Source organism: Aptenodytes patagonicus, chromosome 7, assembly GCF_965638725.1.
Source record: "Aptenodytes patagonicus chromosome 7, bAptPat1.pri.cur, whole genome shotgun sequence".
NCBI classification, from domain to species: Eukaryota; Metazoa; Chordata; class Aves; order Sphenisciformes; family Spheniscidae; genus Aptenodytes; species Aptenodytes patagonicus.
This window is the reverse complement of record NC_134955.1, coordinates 49,459,752-49,477,550: the sequence shown is the minus strand read 5'-3', so window position 1 is coordinate 49,477,550 and position 17,799 is coordinate 49,459,752.

Genomic DNA, 17,799 nt, shown 5'->3' with positions numbered 1-17,799 from the left:
ATTCGGCTGGATGGTTATGGAGTGTCGCTTATGTATACACCAAAACTTAAGGTTTAAAAAAAATCAGAAAGTGCAGGGGTTTGAACAGTTTTTTCTATTGAATAACTGGCCACACTGGGGTCCTCTGTGAAGCTAGTTTCAAACAGAAATTCCATTCAGGATCTACAAGTCCTTTTCTTGATGAAAGTTTCATTGTGGCACTAAGTTACTGCAGTGAGAAGTTGTTTTTTATTAATTGTCTTTTTCCAGTGGAATAAACTTTTGCTGAAACAATTTCTAAGCTGACTCCCCTCTAACTGTGGACTGGATTCCAAGATGAGCAAGAAAGGAATTAAAACTTCTGAAGAGGAATTTGTGTAAAGGAAAATCCACAGACAGCAGTGGGGAGCTGGGATTTGATGAAGCCAGGAGAAGGCAGCTCAGTAGTTCAGATGAGAGGACACAAAGTTATCAAAGAGAATGTTATCAGAAACCAATGGGGTGATATTCAGAGAATATCACAGTGGCAGATTTGCAGCAGCAGGAGAAAACTTCAGAATCAACCCTGACATCAAGGTTGTGATGGAAGTGAAGACAAGAAACCTGTAGAATATATGCCATGGAGAGCAGTGGGGAGTGTGAAGATCTTCTTGTCCAGGTGCCCATAAATGTCTTCCAGACAACTGTTTAAATGAAACAAAGCTAATAACACAAAGTTAGATGGACAGAATAGACAGGAAAGTACTTAGAGATACCCAGAAGATGGACAACAGGCAGTCAAAGAAGAGTAATACAATGGATAATGCCTGTTTTATATAGACAGTAGAAGACCAGAAAAGTTTAATGAAGATCCTTATAAGCTATGGAAATCTGTCAATTAAAATAGTGTGAGTAGCTGGAAATGTTGTGGGCTGCTTTGGAGAAGAATGTTTGTCTACTGCTTAATGCAAAGCCTTGTGGAGGGATGCCAAAAATGCATTAAAAGTTTCACAGTGATTGCCCTGGAGGAAAAAGGACTGAAAACTGGTGAACCCTAGTTTTGGGTAGCAGTACAAAGACAATGCTTTTAAGTTGGGTAGGTGTCCGAAGTTCTTGCTACCCTGACCAATATGACACACCAAGTCATCCAGATAAAAGGAGATGTGGGTAACAAAGGACTCCTGTTCCAAAACTGGTCACAGGTAGCATTACGATCCTCTGGGAATTTTATGACATTCAGTGGTAAAAATGTAAAGAAAAAAGAAAGAGAACAGGTAAGTGATTTGATAATAAATATTAAGAAACACTGCTAAGGCTGTGGGGGCTTGAATCAATGAAAGAATTAGCGTGTGAATGGAGGAAAGCAGATGGAGGGAGAGAGTGGGAAAGAGTAAGGGAAGGAGAAATGATTCTGGAAGGAAGCGGAGATGATGGCACTGCTGAAGAGTGATTTAATAGAATGGAACTGTCCATCATGTTGAAAGCTAATCTAAGTAGAAAGACAGATTATTAAATACTTGCAGAAGAATTGTTTTCATGTCCAGCCAGAATGAAACCCAGAGAGGGATAACAAGAACATGATTTGAATTTTTAAAAGCAAGGAGACTTCTTTCTTGAGTACTTGCTGGGAAAGAGGTTGGAGTTGGAGTAGCAGATAGTGTATTGGAGAAAGGAAATTTATAAATAAGATGGTAAAGGGAGCAGACTTTCGAGACCTCAGGAATAGGCTGGTAAAGTAGTGTGAAGGAAGCAGCTATTTTAAAGGATGTGTGTACGAGGAAAGATCTAAGTGAACAAATCTTCACTTAGAAAGTGAAAAATTTCTGAGTGAAAAGGGAAATTTTCACTTAGAAAAGGGAAAAAGGGAGAAAACACCAGAGGAAGAAACACATGAAAGTTAATGTTTGAGGCGTAAGATGTGTCCTAATAGCAATGAAGAGAGAAGAAAGGACTGTCAGCAGGACTAGGAGTTGGAGAGGGTGTAGAGAACAATGAACTTGCATATACCAGTATTTGTTTGCTGGAGTCAGATAATTGCCATAGCCTTTGTGGTTTATGTCTTAGAACAAATGTCTGGGAAGTGTCCAGACTTAGTCTTACCGAGTGTGCAAACCAACTGAGATTAACTGGTTACTAATGAACACAAGGTAAGAACCTCTTCCTCTGTACTTGCCAAGTGAGACTCTCTCAAAGGTGGGTGTAGGTTAGCCAAACCCTTTTAAAGTCATTCATTCTCTGTCTCTTAAAGTTGTTCAGGCAAGATAAAATGTGCTGTTGAATGATACATCCTAGGTCAATCACAAGACATGTTGCTCCATGCAGGGGTTAGTGGGTAAGATTCTGTCCTTTTTGTGGAAGGGAGTCTGAAAAGTCTATCTTAACAGTCCCTTTTAGTTTTACACTTCATTAACACAAAGTATTACATCTCATCTTCTTCATATGGAGACATAATTGTTTATAGAACCACAGCCTGGTGTGTTCTCTATGTTCAGAGTACATAGTATTTTCTTACAAGAAAGGTTTCTTAATGCATCCCTTTCAATTAGCGTGAATCCGTAATGAAAAGATACTACATTAAGCAGGTGAATGATTAATCTCTAAGTGGTACAAAATGATGGCACCTCAGTGAAATGTTTTAAGGGAACTGACTACCAAACAGAGAGGATTTATGTTGGTGCCCAGACCTCCCTTCAGAACCACCTCATTCATTCCTTTAATGCACAGCAATTCCATACCATAAGGAGTAGCAATAAAGGGACAGCTAAGCAAAAGTGGAAGACAGTTACATGTGAAATGCATGGGTTTCTACGAAGCAGCAATCCCCACTAAGGGATGCCAACACTTCCAAGACTGGGATTCATTCACAGCCTTGCAGATGACATCTATGTAGGTCATTGTGGCTAATTATATATCTGAGATGCTATTTTCTTTCCTGAAACAGTGCAAATAAGCTGTGAATAGCTGGATACCTTGCTGAGTTGAAATTGCAGGAGATAACAAGATTTAATTACACTAAATGTAAGTTATTGCAACCTTGTTAACAGCCTACATGAAAGGTAAGAAATATGAGTTTTATTCCTAGCTTTGCTACAGCATTTCCTTCATTATGAGCAATTGTTGAATTTAATATTGCTGACGAGTACTGTACCTAAGGTACTTTGCACGAAGTGAGGCACCACTCTATGGGTTAAATACTTGTTCTTTCTTCTCCTGTATGCCTCGTTTCATATCTGTAAGATGTAGTTTATGTCCTTAATATAAGATACTAAACAAGCACAAAGATTAGTAATACAATAAGAAATGATGCTAATGAGTATGCAAAAGTCAATCCTGCTCTGAAAATAAACATATTTGATAATCTATAGCTAGCTGAAGCTATAAAAATGTATCTTCAATATGAAATGGGGCAAAGCAGCATCTGTGGCAGATATAATATATACCAGGACAATGTAGGAAGATGAGATTTACACAAATATAATTTCATCAAAGAAGCAGCACCACTGGAAAAATCAACACTGCAGACAAGAGGCCAGGAATATAGTTGACCTTTATGAACTGATATTTTTTGCCTTGGGTTTATTTTGTTTCAGCTCTAAAATAAAACTTTTTTCAGTTTAATGCTGCTTAAGTTTCACAATTAGAAAATGCTGATAATCATGTTACTCTTCTTAGTTGTTGCCATTTTAATTTTCATTATCTACCATGAAAGGCTATTTTGTGTTTTTATGGAAAGAATACTGAGAGATACTTCTACCTACCTGCTCTCATGACATCCTCATGTTCTCCCTGAAAGGAGACATTTCAACATGCTAGCTAGCTCTCTCTCTGCGTGCAGTACAAGAGCCAAATGAGTCGGGAAGGCTGAAAGAAAGCTCATTGTTTTTGAAGTTGGTAGGAGTGGTTTCAAGTACCAGCTAAGGGCTTGGATTATATAAGAACTGCTGGCATACATCATCACAGGTATTTCACATCTTTCATTTCCTTCAGTTCTGTGAGCATCAGAGATTTCAGAGTATACAAAGTGATGTGAGCTCCATTATGCTGACAAAAGTCCAAATTGCAAACCTCATTCTTTCTCTCTGAATGCCCATCCCCATCTTCAACACGTTATGTAAGGATCTTTGTTTTCAAGACACAAAATAAAAGAATGCTTAAAAAAGTTAGATACTATAACAATGACAAAAATCCTACTTGTGAATCTACGCCTTCAAAGTTTGCTGTCTCTTCTCTTTTATATTTAGCATATTCGTATCTCCAGTGTTGTTTAATGTCTGCCTGTATGATTAGCCTTCTCAAAGAAAGTGTGGGAGTGTTAGTTGCCTGGTGAAAGCAGATGGCAAGGGAACTCAGGGTAGAATCCTGTTATCTTTTTTTTGTATTGTATCCCAACTTTTCTTGATTAATCCTGTGCTAAAGCTAGAGGAGGATCTTTTCTTTGCTTGGCCTGACTTCCTCATCCTAAAAGGCACTTTGATTTGCACGGAAGGAGTTGCATTGGGAAGATTACACAGAAAGGGGCTTATATGAGGGAAAGCTGACTGAGAAAGCTTCTTCTAAAAAGTCTGGTCCTTTTAGTTTTGTATTATACATTAAATTAGTTCCTTACCCTTTTCTGTTATACTTTTGTGCCTTTGGTATGGAAAAAAAAAAAGTAGCATTTTAATATACCATAAAAATCTCAAACACATCTCCCACAAGAATCTGCAGCTTTAAAGCTGAGGATAGATCCAAGGAGGAGTTAGATGTCTCTGGTCCTGTTGAGAGCTGGGGAAAGGTTAGCAAACCTGACCTCATTCCTGCTTCCCTCCTGGGTGTTAGCAAAGGACAGAAAGGGGTGGAGTGCACAGAGCAGTTGCTCTCAGCTGGATTGTTGTTGCTTTAGAAGGGAGGTCTTGATGGGGGGGGTCCTGAACCATCCCCAGGGGAAAAACATGTATTGGTAGAAGTAGACAGACCCAATTTTTATAAAAAGCAATGATAGACACTAATGGTGAAATGAGATAAATCACCCTCAGATGGAAGCGTTAAAGGTCGTTTGTGATTTAGTACTCAGAGAAGCTTTGGAAAGGCAATCCTATCCTCTTCATTAATCATTAAAAATCCTGTGTTAGATATCTTCTTTGTCTGCAAAAATTGGAAGATGCAGAAATGTTTCTGTTTTCCCTCCTTGCTGTATTTATTGTTGTATTTTTTATGTGTAACACCCAGAGGCATAGCTTGTTCTTCTGCTAATTCTTTCTTCAAAGTCTCTTATTTCTGATGCTGTTGTAGAATGATACTCCTGCCCCCTCCAACCTTTCATTGTATAAATGTCAAAAAGAAAAGAAGAGAAAAGGTGAGAAAAGGAAAAGGAAGCATTTTGTGTCACAGGTTTGCATGGCACTGAATCTTAGATCGTCTTGAGTCTAGCAGCAAGTCTTGTCTTGCTGCTAATGAAAAACCACTTGCCACCGAAGACATTTTTGCTGCTTCAGTGGGCCAGTGGCCTGCCTCCAAATTCATACACTTGGTGAAGGATCCCCTTCCAGTTTGTCCTTAGCTGGGTAAAGTATATTTTACTCCATGATTAATGTATGTAACATACACATTTACACACTGATATGTTTTCTGCCCCCCTGGGAAAATGTGACACTCGTATTTATCCCACTAGCCTGAATTTCTGCTTAATACTGGATACAATTCAATGGCACAGTGAAAAAAACAGTTTATTCTAATGAAATGTAAAGAAAAGAAATTAGCTACTGGATGTGAAAAATGAAAAGAGGATGTGAAATGAAATAATAACCTGAGACTTAAGCTGAGCTTTAGGTCTTCTCTGTTAAGTTCATTTGGCAGACAAAAAGGTAATTGTCACAACTTGTGAGAATAGGGGCAAATTTCTTTCCAAAATTGAACTTCTGTCTAGAGCTCCATGCTTCCTTGGGTAACCCTTTTTCAGTGGTGATAAATATACTCCCAAAGATTTCCTAAGAATTCTAACTTTGATGAGCAGTTCAATCAAGATACTCAGTTATAACACGACTTCTAATGAATTAGAGCATTTTTCCACATACAATTGGGAGGTGCCTCTTTCTATAAACTGGTTAGAGAGAATAAGCATTTCTGAATTGTCACAACAATTTCACCTCAGTCTGTAAGCTGTTATAGCCTACAATTTGAGAACAAGTTAATTATGTGAACATTGTAATGACAATAAGGAAGACCACTTATTGCTAGCTCACAGCAGAGTTTATACATGACAGGTAATGAGACAAAGCTGGCAGACAGTGGTAAGCTTGGTCTCGGCAGTTCCCCAGTCTGAATCTGCTGGATTTGGAGAAGTGTGGGCATGTAACTGTTTTCATGGCCCTGTGGGTGCTTATAGATGGAAGCCATTCTGGGAGGTGCCAAATGGTGCCATGAAGTCAATGGATATACAGTATGCTTTGTGCCTCTTTGGGGCAAGACACAAAGGACATAACCCCTTAAACTAGTATTTTCATAGAGGGATGTTTGACTTAACCACTATATTTCTATATACAGTCTCAAAGAAGTGACGCGATGTTAAAGAATGAATCAGCAGAAACACCCATGAAGAAAGGCTGAGAGAGTTGGGGTTGTTCAGCCTAGAGAAGAGAAAGCTTCAGGGAGACCTTATTGCAGTCAATCAGTACTTAAAGGGGGCTTATAAAAAAGATGGCAGCAAACTTTTTAGCAGGGCCTGTTGCGACAGGACAAGGGGGAATGGCTTTAAACTAAAGGGGCGGTAGATTGGGACTAGATATAAGGAAGAAATTTTTTGCAATGAGGGTGGTGAAACACAGGCACAGGTTGCCCAGAGAGGTGGTGGCTGCCCCATCCCTGGAAACATTCCAGGTCAGGTTGGACGGGGCTCTGAGCCACCTGATCTAGTTGAAGATGTCCCTGCCCACGGCAGGGGGGTTGGACTAGATGACCTTTAGAGGTCCCTTCCAACCCAAACTATTCTATGATTCTACGACCCACAGAGGGCAGTGGGATTGTACAGGTTTTCAGCAGAACCACATTTGGGTCATCATGTGCCTGTCTGGCTTATTTCTCTTGTTTCTTATTGTCCTGGTTTCAGCTGGGATAGAGTTAATTTTCTTCCTAGTAGCTGGTACAGTGCTGTGTTTTGGATTTAGTATGAGAATAATGTTGATAACACACCGATGTTTTAGTTACTACTAACTAGTGCTCACACTAGTCAAGGACTTTTCAGCTTCCCATGCTCTACCGACTGAGAAGGCTGGAGGTGCACAAGAAGCCGGGAGGGGGCACAGCCAGGACAGCTGACCCAGACTGGCCAAAGGGACATTCCATACCATGTGACGTCATGCTCAGTACATAAACTGGGGGAAAGCTGGCCGGGGGGGCTGCTGCTTGGGGACTGACTGGGCATCGGTCGGTGGGTGGTGAGCAATTGCATCGTGCATCACTTGCTTTGTATATTATTTTTTTATTATTATTATTATTTTTCAATTATTAAACTGTTCTTATCTCAACCCAGGAGTTTTCTCACTTTCACTCTTCCAATTCTCTCCCCCATCCCATTGGCCCGGGGGGAGGGAGTGAGCGAGCGGCTGTGTGGTGCTCAGTTGCCGACTGAGGTTAAACCACGACACTTATGCAGGGCCTTCCACTACTGTGAGAAATAAATGACTCAATATTCCTACCCTCTTCCAAGTGGGCAGGATCAGTGTTTAACCCCACCCCTGCCCCAACAATATATGAATAAGGGTATCGCTGGGAAGCTGAAGGGATGCTGATCCCAGGCTACATGTTGCCCTCTGATTTGATCCATTATCCACATCTATGCCATTCAGGATCATGAAGAGACCAATTTTATCATATGTAAAAAGTGATTGATGCAGCACATGTGTTGTAAGGCTCAGTAGTGAGCCTTTTATTTGCATTTCTCTGCCCAGCTGCTGGTTCTGTACTCTAGGGTGGACTGCCATTTGAATGCGTATTTCATAGCTGCATTTTCAGCGTATCAAAGTGTCCCTTTCTGACTCTGGTGTCGTCAAATACCCCTTGAGCTTTGCAGTCCTGGAGTGTGACATTGCCAGCCCCTTCATAAAGTAACATCTGTGCTCCAGTGTCTGTGCAGTTTCTGTATCAGTAGAAGGCTCTGCTTCAGTAGTGTGTGTGAGAATTGGGTCTGACTGCCCTTATTTCATTCTGTCATTGCCTATTGGACTTTGGAAGGTATACAGGGCATGAGACTATGTGGCTAGCATGCCACTGTGCCTCCAGTTTCCATTTTTGTACTGCCCAATGTCACCTCTTCATCAGTTGTTTTGGAAAAAAGTATGTGCAATGAAAGAAGACTTTCTGTTTGCAATATGATATTCTTGTTCAGAATCCATCTGAGCACTCTGCGTGTCACATCGGCTTACATGCTAAATGGAATAGAATACACTTTTTTCACATCTTCACAGTCTCTTTCCATTTTCACTTTTTTCTGATGTTTTGATGATTGTCAGATTAGGGCATGTTATAAGTCAGCAGTGAAATCCACTGTGCCATGGGGACCACCATCCAAGAAGCGTAATTTTAGGCCCTGGCACTCTGACTTAGCATAAGCAGGTGGATACAGCTGCTGTCCACAGAAATGGTAAGCATTCTGAGAAATAGCACACAAAGACAAGCAAGAATGCAGTGCAACATATTATTCCTGCAAATGCCAGAACTCAGCAGAATAGTGGTTGTGAAAGTATGCAGTGTGCTGATTGAATCTGCCTGAATAGCACCCTTTGCTCATTCAGACATAATGATGAAAAGTGGTCCTTTTTTTTTTTTCCTTTCCTCCCTCCTTCTCTCTCCCTTTGTAATGTGCAGCGTGACTTTTCCTGTACCTTCCTCTTTGTGACCTCTTTGCAAGTGGTCTTTGCCAAATGAAAATGCCGCCTATAATGGTTACACTCAGAAATAACGTTGCAGGCTGTAATAGCATTCTATGCAGAAGTAAGCTGTTATTTTTGAAAATGTATTCTGTACAAGGCTGGGTAATATGTCAAAGCTCTTTGCCTCCTCGAATGTGGAACTCTGCTTCTATTTTATCTCCACAATGGCAAAGCAGCAATGTGTTGCCACTGTGTACCAGATTCCTTATATTTCTTTCATAGTGATCTTTTGATATTTTTTGTAAAAATCCTTCTGCTTCTTGTTTATGTCAAACAAAAGTGTCCAGAACTGTAGAATGACTGTACATGTGTTGCTGTTGTTGGGGAGAAGTTTGTTTTTCTGTCTTTTACTCTGCTTCTATGTTTTAAGTTCCTTTCAGCGCTCCCTTACTGAGTTGCATTATTATCAATTATCTCTGAATTTTATAGATGTAGCATTATGGCTTACTTGTTCAGATAGCTTTCTGGTCAGACAGAACCTCCAACAGAAACCATTAGCTGTATTGTTCAAATCTTTGCTCAGAAATTTCATCCTCATAACTATCTGTATCAAAGAATTAATTAGCCTGAACTGTGCCACATTTTGCAAAATATGCCAGATAATGGAAATACCATCCAAACTGAGCTTTTGTAAGTACAGTTTATATGAACTATGTCTCTCGGATCCCTTCTCCACCAAGTCACTGAGTTTGTTAGCCATTCTTCCTAGTTTTTTTGCCGTTCAGAGTGTTGTTTGCTCTGGTGGGAGTTTTCATTCACTTCCCAATATTCCAGATGGGATTCATGCAAGTCCTTTATTCATCCCTCTCTTCTTTATTTGATGCTTATCAGGGCTGGCTCAAGACCCAAGTGAAGCAGCCTTGGGCTGGGGAACCAGCATAGACCCATTGCCTCCTTTTCTGTATGAAATTTAACAAGAGCAAGTGCCAGATTCTGAACCTGGGATGGGGTAATCCTGGTTATACATACAAATCGGGGGATGAGAGGCTGGAGAGCAGCTCCGCAGAAAGAGATCTGGGGGTTTGGCTTATGGCAAGTTGAATATGAGTCAACAGTGTGCCCTGGCAGCCAAAAGAGCCAACCGTGTCCTGGGGTTCATCAAGCACAGCATAGCTAGCCGGCCAAGGGAGGTGATTGTCCTACTCTACACTGCACTGGTGTGGCCCCACCTCGAGTACTGTGTGCAGTTTTGGGTGTCTCAATATAAGAAGGACATCAAACTATTAGAGTGTGTCCAGAGGAGGGTGACCAAGATGGTGAAAGGTCTCGAGGGCTGAGGTCACTTTGTTTGTTCATCTTGGAGAAGAGAAGGCTGAGGGGTGACCTCATCGCAGTCTCAACTTCCTCAAGGGGGGCAGCAGAGGGGGAGGTGCTGATCTCCTCTCTCTGGTGACCAGCGATAGGACACGAGGAAATGGAATGAAGCTGTGTCAGGAGAAGATCAGATTGGACATTAGGAAAAATGTTCTTCACTGAGAGCGTGGTCGGTCACTGGAACAGGGTCCCCAGGGAAGTGGTCATGGCACCAAGCCCATCAGAGTTCAAGGAGCATCTGGATGACACTCTTAGTCATATGGTTTAGTTTTGGGTAGTCCTGTGAGGAGCAGGGAGTTGGACTCGATGATCCTTATGGGTCCCTTCCAACTTGAGATATTCTATGATTCTGTGATTCCTATGCCAGAGCTCTGTAAAGTCAGATTTCTTGCTGCTGATGCCACTGGGGAATGGCTGAGATCTGTGGCATAGCAGGTATGAGTCTCTGTGAGGAAGACAGTCTCCCCAGGGAGCCAAAATTACCCCTCCTGACCCTCTCACTGCTTGACAGGAGCAGAAAGTGCGCTCCTTCCACAGTGCACAGCCCCAGTACTCTATCCTGAGGTCCCTGTTTATGTTACCTCTGTTGCCTGCCAAGCAGCAATTGCCCAGCCCTATCCCTTCACCATGAGACCAGAGTTCAGTGTCAATTGTGCTGCCTGACACCATGAGATTATCACCATGATACTCTGCACTTCCGTAAATGACTCGCTTTTTGACTGCAGGCAAGTCACACCGATTCTCCGTGCCTCAGTTTCCCACACATAAAATGTGAAACACAGCCCTTTCCTTTTTGAGGAATTAGTGAAGGCTGGTTAATATTTGATTAATGCTTTCAGAAACAGTGCTATTTATATCCTTCATTCACCCCTTCCCTCTTGTGATAACACCATGGAGTGTAATCAGTAACAGTCAATCACCTAGAACTAAATAAACAAGCTTTAAAATGTAAAATGTAACTATAGTGGATGCTAGAGGCTAAAAACATTAAGAAGAGGTGAAAGTGAGCTAGTTTTGATGGGGTTTTTTTGATGATGCTAGTGGAAAAATCATGTACTACATGAATGTAAATGGTAAATATATCCCTAGGAAAAATAATTCAGAAAAACTTCACAAATACCTATCTCCAGTGGTCCTAAGAATATGGTAGTATGAGAGCAATGATGTGGGAAGGAGCTGATGCGGAGACTGTTACTCCCAGAATCAGGACTGCTGCTGGAGGTGCAAACAGTATGCTGTTAGTCAAGGTCTGATGCCATATATTTAACTTCAAGATGCATCTTGCCCCTTCAGTAAAAACCATCTAAATCCATGGCAAATAAGTCTTAATTTAAGGTCCCACAAAAGGAATCTCAGTTCTTTTAAATCTCTTTTACTGTGTATGCACATGTACATGTGTGAATGTAAACACTTTGTCCCTGAAATGAATTTGGTGTAAATAGCATGCTTATAGGAAGCCAGCAGACATTTGCTTATACAATGAGGTGGGTGACAAGAAAATACTTCTGGTGTAATTGAAAGAATGTGAAATCCATTTGTCAACTACTCAGTAAGGTGAGTGCTGGAATACTTAACAATTTGCCTTGATGGTGGTGTGCATTTTCTAATTTATTGGATGCTTGCTTCTTTCATAAAGTAAATTATGTATCATTTATCTTGCTGGGAGGCTGGTGTCTTCAAGTTAATTTAGTGATTATTTTCTTAGATAATCTACCTGCTAGGAAAGTATGATGTGATCAATATAGGGAAGTAATCTGGCTATCAATGATTTATGTACGTACACGTACAATATATACCCCAGCACACTTGACCTCTTATTTCAAAGGCATTCACAATAGGTTTTGGGAGTGAAATACTTTATTTCACATCTTTCGGCACTAGATGTTGATAGCAGGTAAGATTTATAGTGGCAAAGGGAGTACATTGATTGATTCCCACACTCATCTACCTAAACATTTCTAAAATGTGGGAAATTAGCACTGATTCTTCAATAAACTCCATGAAGCCAAAGCCATGAATCAGTGTGCACTGCAAGATCAGGGCCGTAACCAGTGTTGGAAGGACCAATTGATTCTTGATTCTAGAAAGCAATTAAGCATATGCTTAACTTCGAGCACATCTTATGCCTATGGTAATCAGCTGCCACGAAACCCATGTACCTTTATGGCAGAGCACTGGAACCCCGAGAGGATGGTCCAAAGCCTGTCCTACTCACCTGTAAATCACATAAGGTTGCTACAAGAAAGACTGAAATTGGTGGAAGGTAGTGGGCTGAGCAGGGAGAGCTGGTGCCCATTTACCTGCTAGATAACTGTGTTCACGTGTGCTCCTGCAGTGCACGAATGCCCTGGGGCTTTGCTCAAGACTGCTAGCTGGAATGCTTCAGTGTGACTAGCCAGTGAATTTGTTCTCAGCCACAGCCTTGAGGCCACTCCTGCAAATGCTACAGGGCCAGATATTACAGTCTAAGGATGCAGCAAAGATGAGATTCAGTGCTTTCCTGAAGGTAGAGGCTGTTGAATCAGACCCTGTTCAGCTGACCCTCAGTCAGCTTCAGGCGTTAGTAATATTTTTTCCTTCCAGCTTCGTTGCATTTCTAACCTGATATTCCTGTTACAGTAATAAAAGAGGGAGACAGGATCTATATGAGTTTGGTGGAAACTGTAGCTTAATGAGAAAGTAAAGTGGTTTGGAGAAAGTATGGTTCTGCCTGTGTCTTCTCCCCCACTGCAATGTTTTGAAAAAAGCTGGATAAATAAATCTCTGATAAAGTCCATTTTCACTGCTGTCTGTGAATTCGCTGGTTCCAGTTGGAGCTGGAAATAAAATTAGTAATACTTTCCAGTGGCAGATATTTCTATCGTATTTTTAAACCAAAGGGATGTTTTGGTTGAAATTCTGTTCTCAGGAGATTTGCTGCTTGATGAGACAGATAAACCACCTGTGTAATGCTACTGAAATTAAAAGACCAATACCTGATCTCTGTTACCCCAATTTATACCATGTAAATGACAGTGGAGCATGCTGTTTTCTTATTCCATGGAAGAGTATAGTCCAAAAGTTTAGAGAAATAACTGAACTTTGGATTGTCCGTCTGGAGTTGATTTTTGAACTTTTAAGGTTTACTTATCACTGAAGCTAATGTGTTCCAGAAAAAGCTGCCTCCCTTTGTGACCTTCTAATGCCTAACTATTCTGCTCTATTCTATTTTTTATTTCACACCTTTCACCTTCACATTTGGATGCCATTGGGATGAACGCCTTGAAAAGTGATTGAATTCAAAAGACTCCAACTTTCTCCCTAACTTTAGTTTTATAGAAACCTATTTTTCGCTCCAGCTAGCTGGCCTCTTGGAGATTGCTTTCTTACAGTAACCTGGGAACACTGCAGCCTATTATCCTACAGGATCAAAGGACATGTTTTTTTTTGCCATGGAGTCTTTTCTAATCTTATATCAACCATAGTAGCAGAGAATCTGCACACACAGAGCTGAACCCATTGGGGCTTTATGATGCAAAGGGTTATTTCATTATTTTTTCACCTTAGAAGATGTAGCTTGAAAGATGGTTTGGGTTATTTCACGAGACATAACGGGATAAAAATGTGTACATCACTTTGAGATATATAGACAATAGATGTTATATGGCCTCCTGCTGCCTATTGTAAGGAGCATGGAGTAAGGTCTTACATTCAAAAAAATGGCCGATTTACCTGGGTGCTTACAGGATCAGCTGGTGTTCACTTATACACAAAACCACCCAGATCCTCACAATTCCAGTTCACTTGCTGTAGGTGCTTAAATTTTCCTTAATGAAGTTTTCCAGGAAACGAATGTCTCCTGTTGGTCATGCCTAGCAGTGCGTTGAATGGAGGGTCAACAGTGCTGGGATCTGAAGTATAGCTGTTCCTTCACCTATCTGCTCTGTAATGTCTAATGCAAGACATATTCCTGGAATACAGCAAGCACATGGATCCCTGCCCCAAGGTGGATGTTTTACCTTACATCCTTTTATCCACTGACTTAGTCATAAGAGCTGTCACTTTGGAGATAGAAGATTGAGATTAATTTTCTCTCTGCCTAAGAAGATTTGAAGCTACATCTCCCACACCAATGGTCTGAATATCAGTCAATCAAATATTGTGGGATGAATAATCTCTTTTGCCTCTTGAAACTATATCAGTTCATACAGAAAAATTATTGACTGTGAAAATCTGGATGGGGAGAAGAGTAGGACATTACTGCCTCACAATTACAAAGCTACAGGGGAAATGGGAGAAATATTTTGCTTCAGTTAACCTTATGTGTATATTCACTGAAATTATACAGGCACTGGAACACAGGTGTCCCCTTTGCCAGATGGGTGGCACAACCATCTGTCTTTCTGTGGATTTCCTAAGACAGCAAAGGCCCTAAAATGTTGGTGTTGTACAATGCTTGATTCTGGCTGCAAGGGCCAACTCCTTTTGAGAATCTAGCACTGACTTTTTGCAATAGCGGGATGTTTTATAGTTAGTAATTATGGAAATTATCTATTATAATTTGCATTTTGATATACTCCATTCTCTTAGGTGAGTAATGATAGCTCAGGATTTAATTATCACAAATGCATAGCCTTCTTGCCTCTAATTTTAGTCTGTTCTGTTACACCTGTCTCTCGTCTGCTATGCTCATCTCAGTCGCAATATGAATGGAATGTATTTGTCTTCTATACTTTTCCCTTCCTAAGATTTCTGTCCTCCATTTCAGTGGCTATTTTGTGGCTGTTTCAGTTTGTTACACTACTCTATAAATCTTCTTGGAAGCTACAGTTTTTTCCTGCTTGATGGTGTTTTCCCCTAATTTAATATATTTTTTAAAATATAAATAAGACCATATGTTAGCTTTAATCATTTTAAGCAATATCTCTTCCCTCTTGAGATCCTTATTTTTATAAACTATTTCTGAATGCAAAGCGAATGGAAAAGTCACCCTAAAGGAGGAGCTGCCAACAATGCAGAACAGAAATTTTGCACTTGCTTACTTGCAACTAGGCCAAATCTGTGGTTGAAAAAAGAGTGCTGAAAAATTTTCTGATGACAGGCTATGTCATTAAACTTCTTGTCTCCTTCATTTTCTTACCAACGTGTGTCGTGGTTTAACCTCAGCTGGCAACTGAGCACCACACAGCCGCTCGCTCACTCCCCCTCCCCCCCGGCCAATGGGATGGGGGAGAGAATCGGAAGAATAAAAGTGAGAAAACTCCTGGGTTAAGATAAGAACAGTTTAATAATGTAATAATAATAATAATAATAATAATAATAATAATAATAATAATAATAATAAAAAATACAAAGCAAGTGATGCACGATGCAACTGCTCACCACCCGCTGACCGATGCCCAGCCAGTCCCTGAGCAGCAGCCCCCCCCGGCCAGCTTTCCCCCAGTTTATGTACTGAGCATGGCATCACATGGTATGGAATGTCCCTTTGGCCAGTTGGGGTCAGCTGTCCTGGCTGTGCCCCCTCCCGGCTTCTTGTGCACCTCCAGCCTTCTCAGTCGGTAGAGCATGGGAAGCTGAAAAGTCCTTGACTAGTGTAAGCATTACCTAGCAACAACTAAAGCATCGGTGTGTTATCAACATTATTCTCATACTAAATCCAAAACACAGCACTGTACCAGCTACTAGGAAAAAAAATAACTCTATCCCAGCTGAAACCAGGACAATGTGGCAGTCCTACAAAGCCAGTGTTTTGATTCTCTCCTGTTTGATTCTCTTGTACTTGGCTTAATAGTGCTGATTGATGCACAGTGTATGAACACTTTTTTATTTTAAACAGAGGTATCTAGAGGTATCTCCCCCTCAAAATAGCCGAATATTTCCAACTCTCGAAAATATATTGAATATTGCTATGTTGTCAGTTCTTGCTGAATGACAATAGTGCCTCTGGCACTATGTTACAGTGGTGAAAGTAACATTCTTGAGATCTGAAGATAAACAAGAACTGGTTGCAACTGTTGAGCATTGTGTGCAGCTCTTAGTGTGACGCAAAAGAAGACAGTAACAGTCATATTATTTACTTCCCTTTATATTCCTTTTCTAAACCAGAATATACATAGGAAGCTTTTTTCTAAGTGGTGTCCCTAGCAGATGCCAAAGAATAAAATTATGAAGCTAAACCTCTTTGCTGAAATGATGTCCAAGACTAATTCATCTGTCACATGGCATCCTACATCTGGACACGCAACAGCTGTTTATGGGAGATCCCCCGTGGGTAGGATCACTGCAAGTGATTGGTGTATAAAGAAAATCCTGGCACACTGAAGTTAGGAAATACAATCTCTGTATAGAAGTTCTTGCTGGGAGGCATATGTCTCATTCAAACCTGCTAGGCTATATATTGTGAAATCTGTAGAGGAATAGGGGTATGATTATGAAAAGGAAGCTAGATACCTAGGAACAAACAAGCAGCAATTTTCCTGGGATACGGCACTGTAAATGCAGAGCATGCAATACCAGTCAGGTGGAAGGTTGTAGTAGCTGTTTAAAATCAGCTGGGTTTAATCAGTCAAGCAGCATGTTTGTGAGAAACGCAATTTTCTTCTCAAACTAGGTTGGGCAGCAGGTTCCTCTGTAGTGAATTCCACAGCATTGCCAGCCTCCAGCCATTAGCGCTGGGCTGGTGGATTTACCCTGCATTACCATGGTGAGCCTGAGGTTCAGATTCCAGCCTTCTGTATTTATTGTGAATAATACTTAAAGACTTCAGAGTTTGGGAAAATTTGGAGCTGCCTTACACTGGGTGTGGGGGCACTGGTAATTTATGTTAGTGTATGAGTCCAAACTATAATATGTCTGCATAGCGGACAAGGAGTGGAAGGAATGAAAAAGTTCTTGGGGTGGTGCTGTAGCATTGGGATCTTCCTCCACCTCTCTGCCTCTGTGAGATGTTAATGTTGATGAACAGTAATAATATGGGCATCACACTGCTAGTATAGATGCATCAACCTGTCTCTTCAACAACACTACTGGGAGCAGTAGGCTACTATGAGCACAGGTGAATTTCCACTCTACTTTAGATTCCCATAAAGTACTAACCACCTTCACAGTCCCTGTCTTTGATGTCAAGACGTTCAGTGATCTGAGCCCAAGATACCCCAAAAGTCACCTAAAACTTCAGGATTAGGATAGTCAAAGGCTTCTTCCCTCTGCTACAGATAAATTTTCCACATCAAGAGTGAAACTTGCATGTGTTGGAAGTAGAACTGTTGCTGGGTCAGACTGTGGTCATGATGGACTTCAAAACCATCTCAAACATCACTACAATTCATAACGGCATGCTGCTTGACTGCCTTTGGTAAGACAGCTGAAATACAGAAAACATACAATAAGAAACCGAAAAATAAAACAACATGAAAACCTCATCCTCTCTGAGTAGTAAAGCAAGAAACAGAATCTTCTACAATAAGTATCAGTCATGTTACTTAAGGTGCTTCTAGAGGATGTGGCAAAGGTACAGTAGAAAAGGAAATTTAAGAATCTGAACAATATAATCTCCCACGTTTCCCCTCTATTTCCCTTTTAAGTTCTTAGAATTAGTTGAAGTATATTCTGATGTGAAAAGTTTTTGAGCCAAGACCAC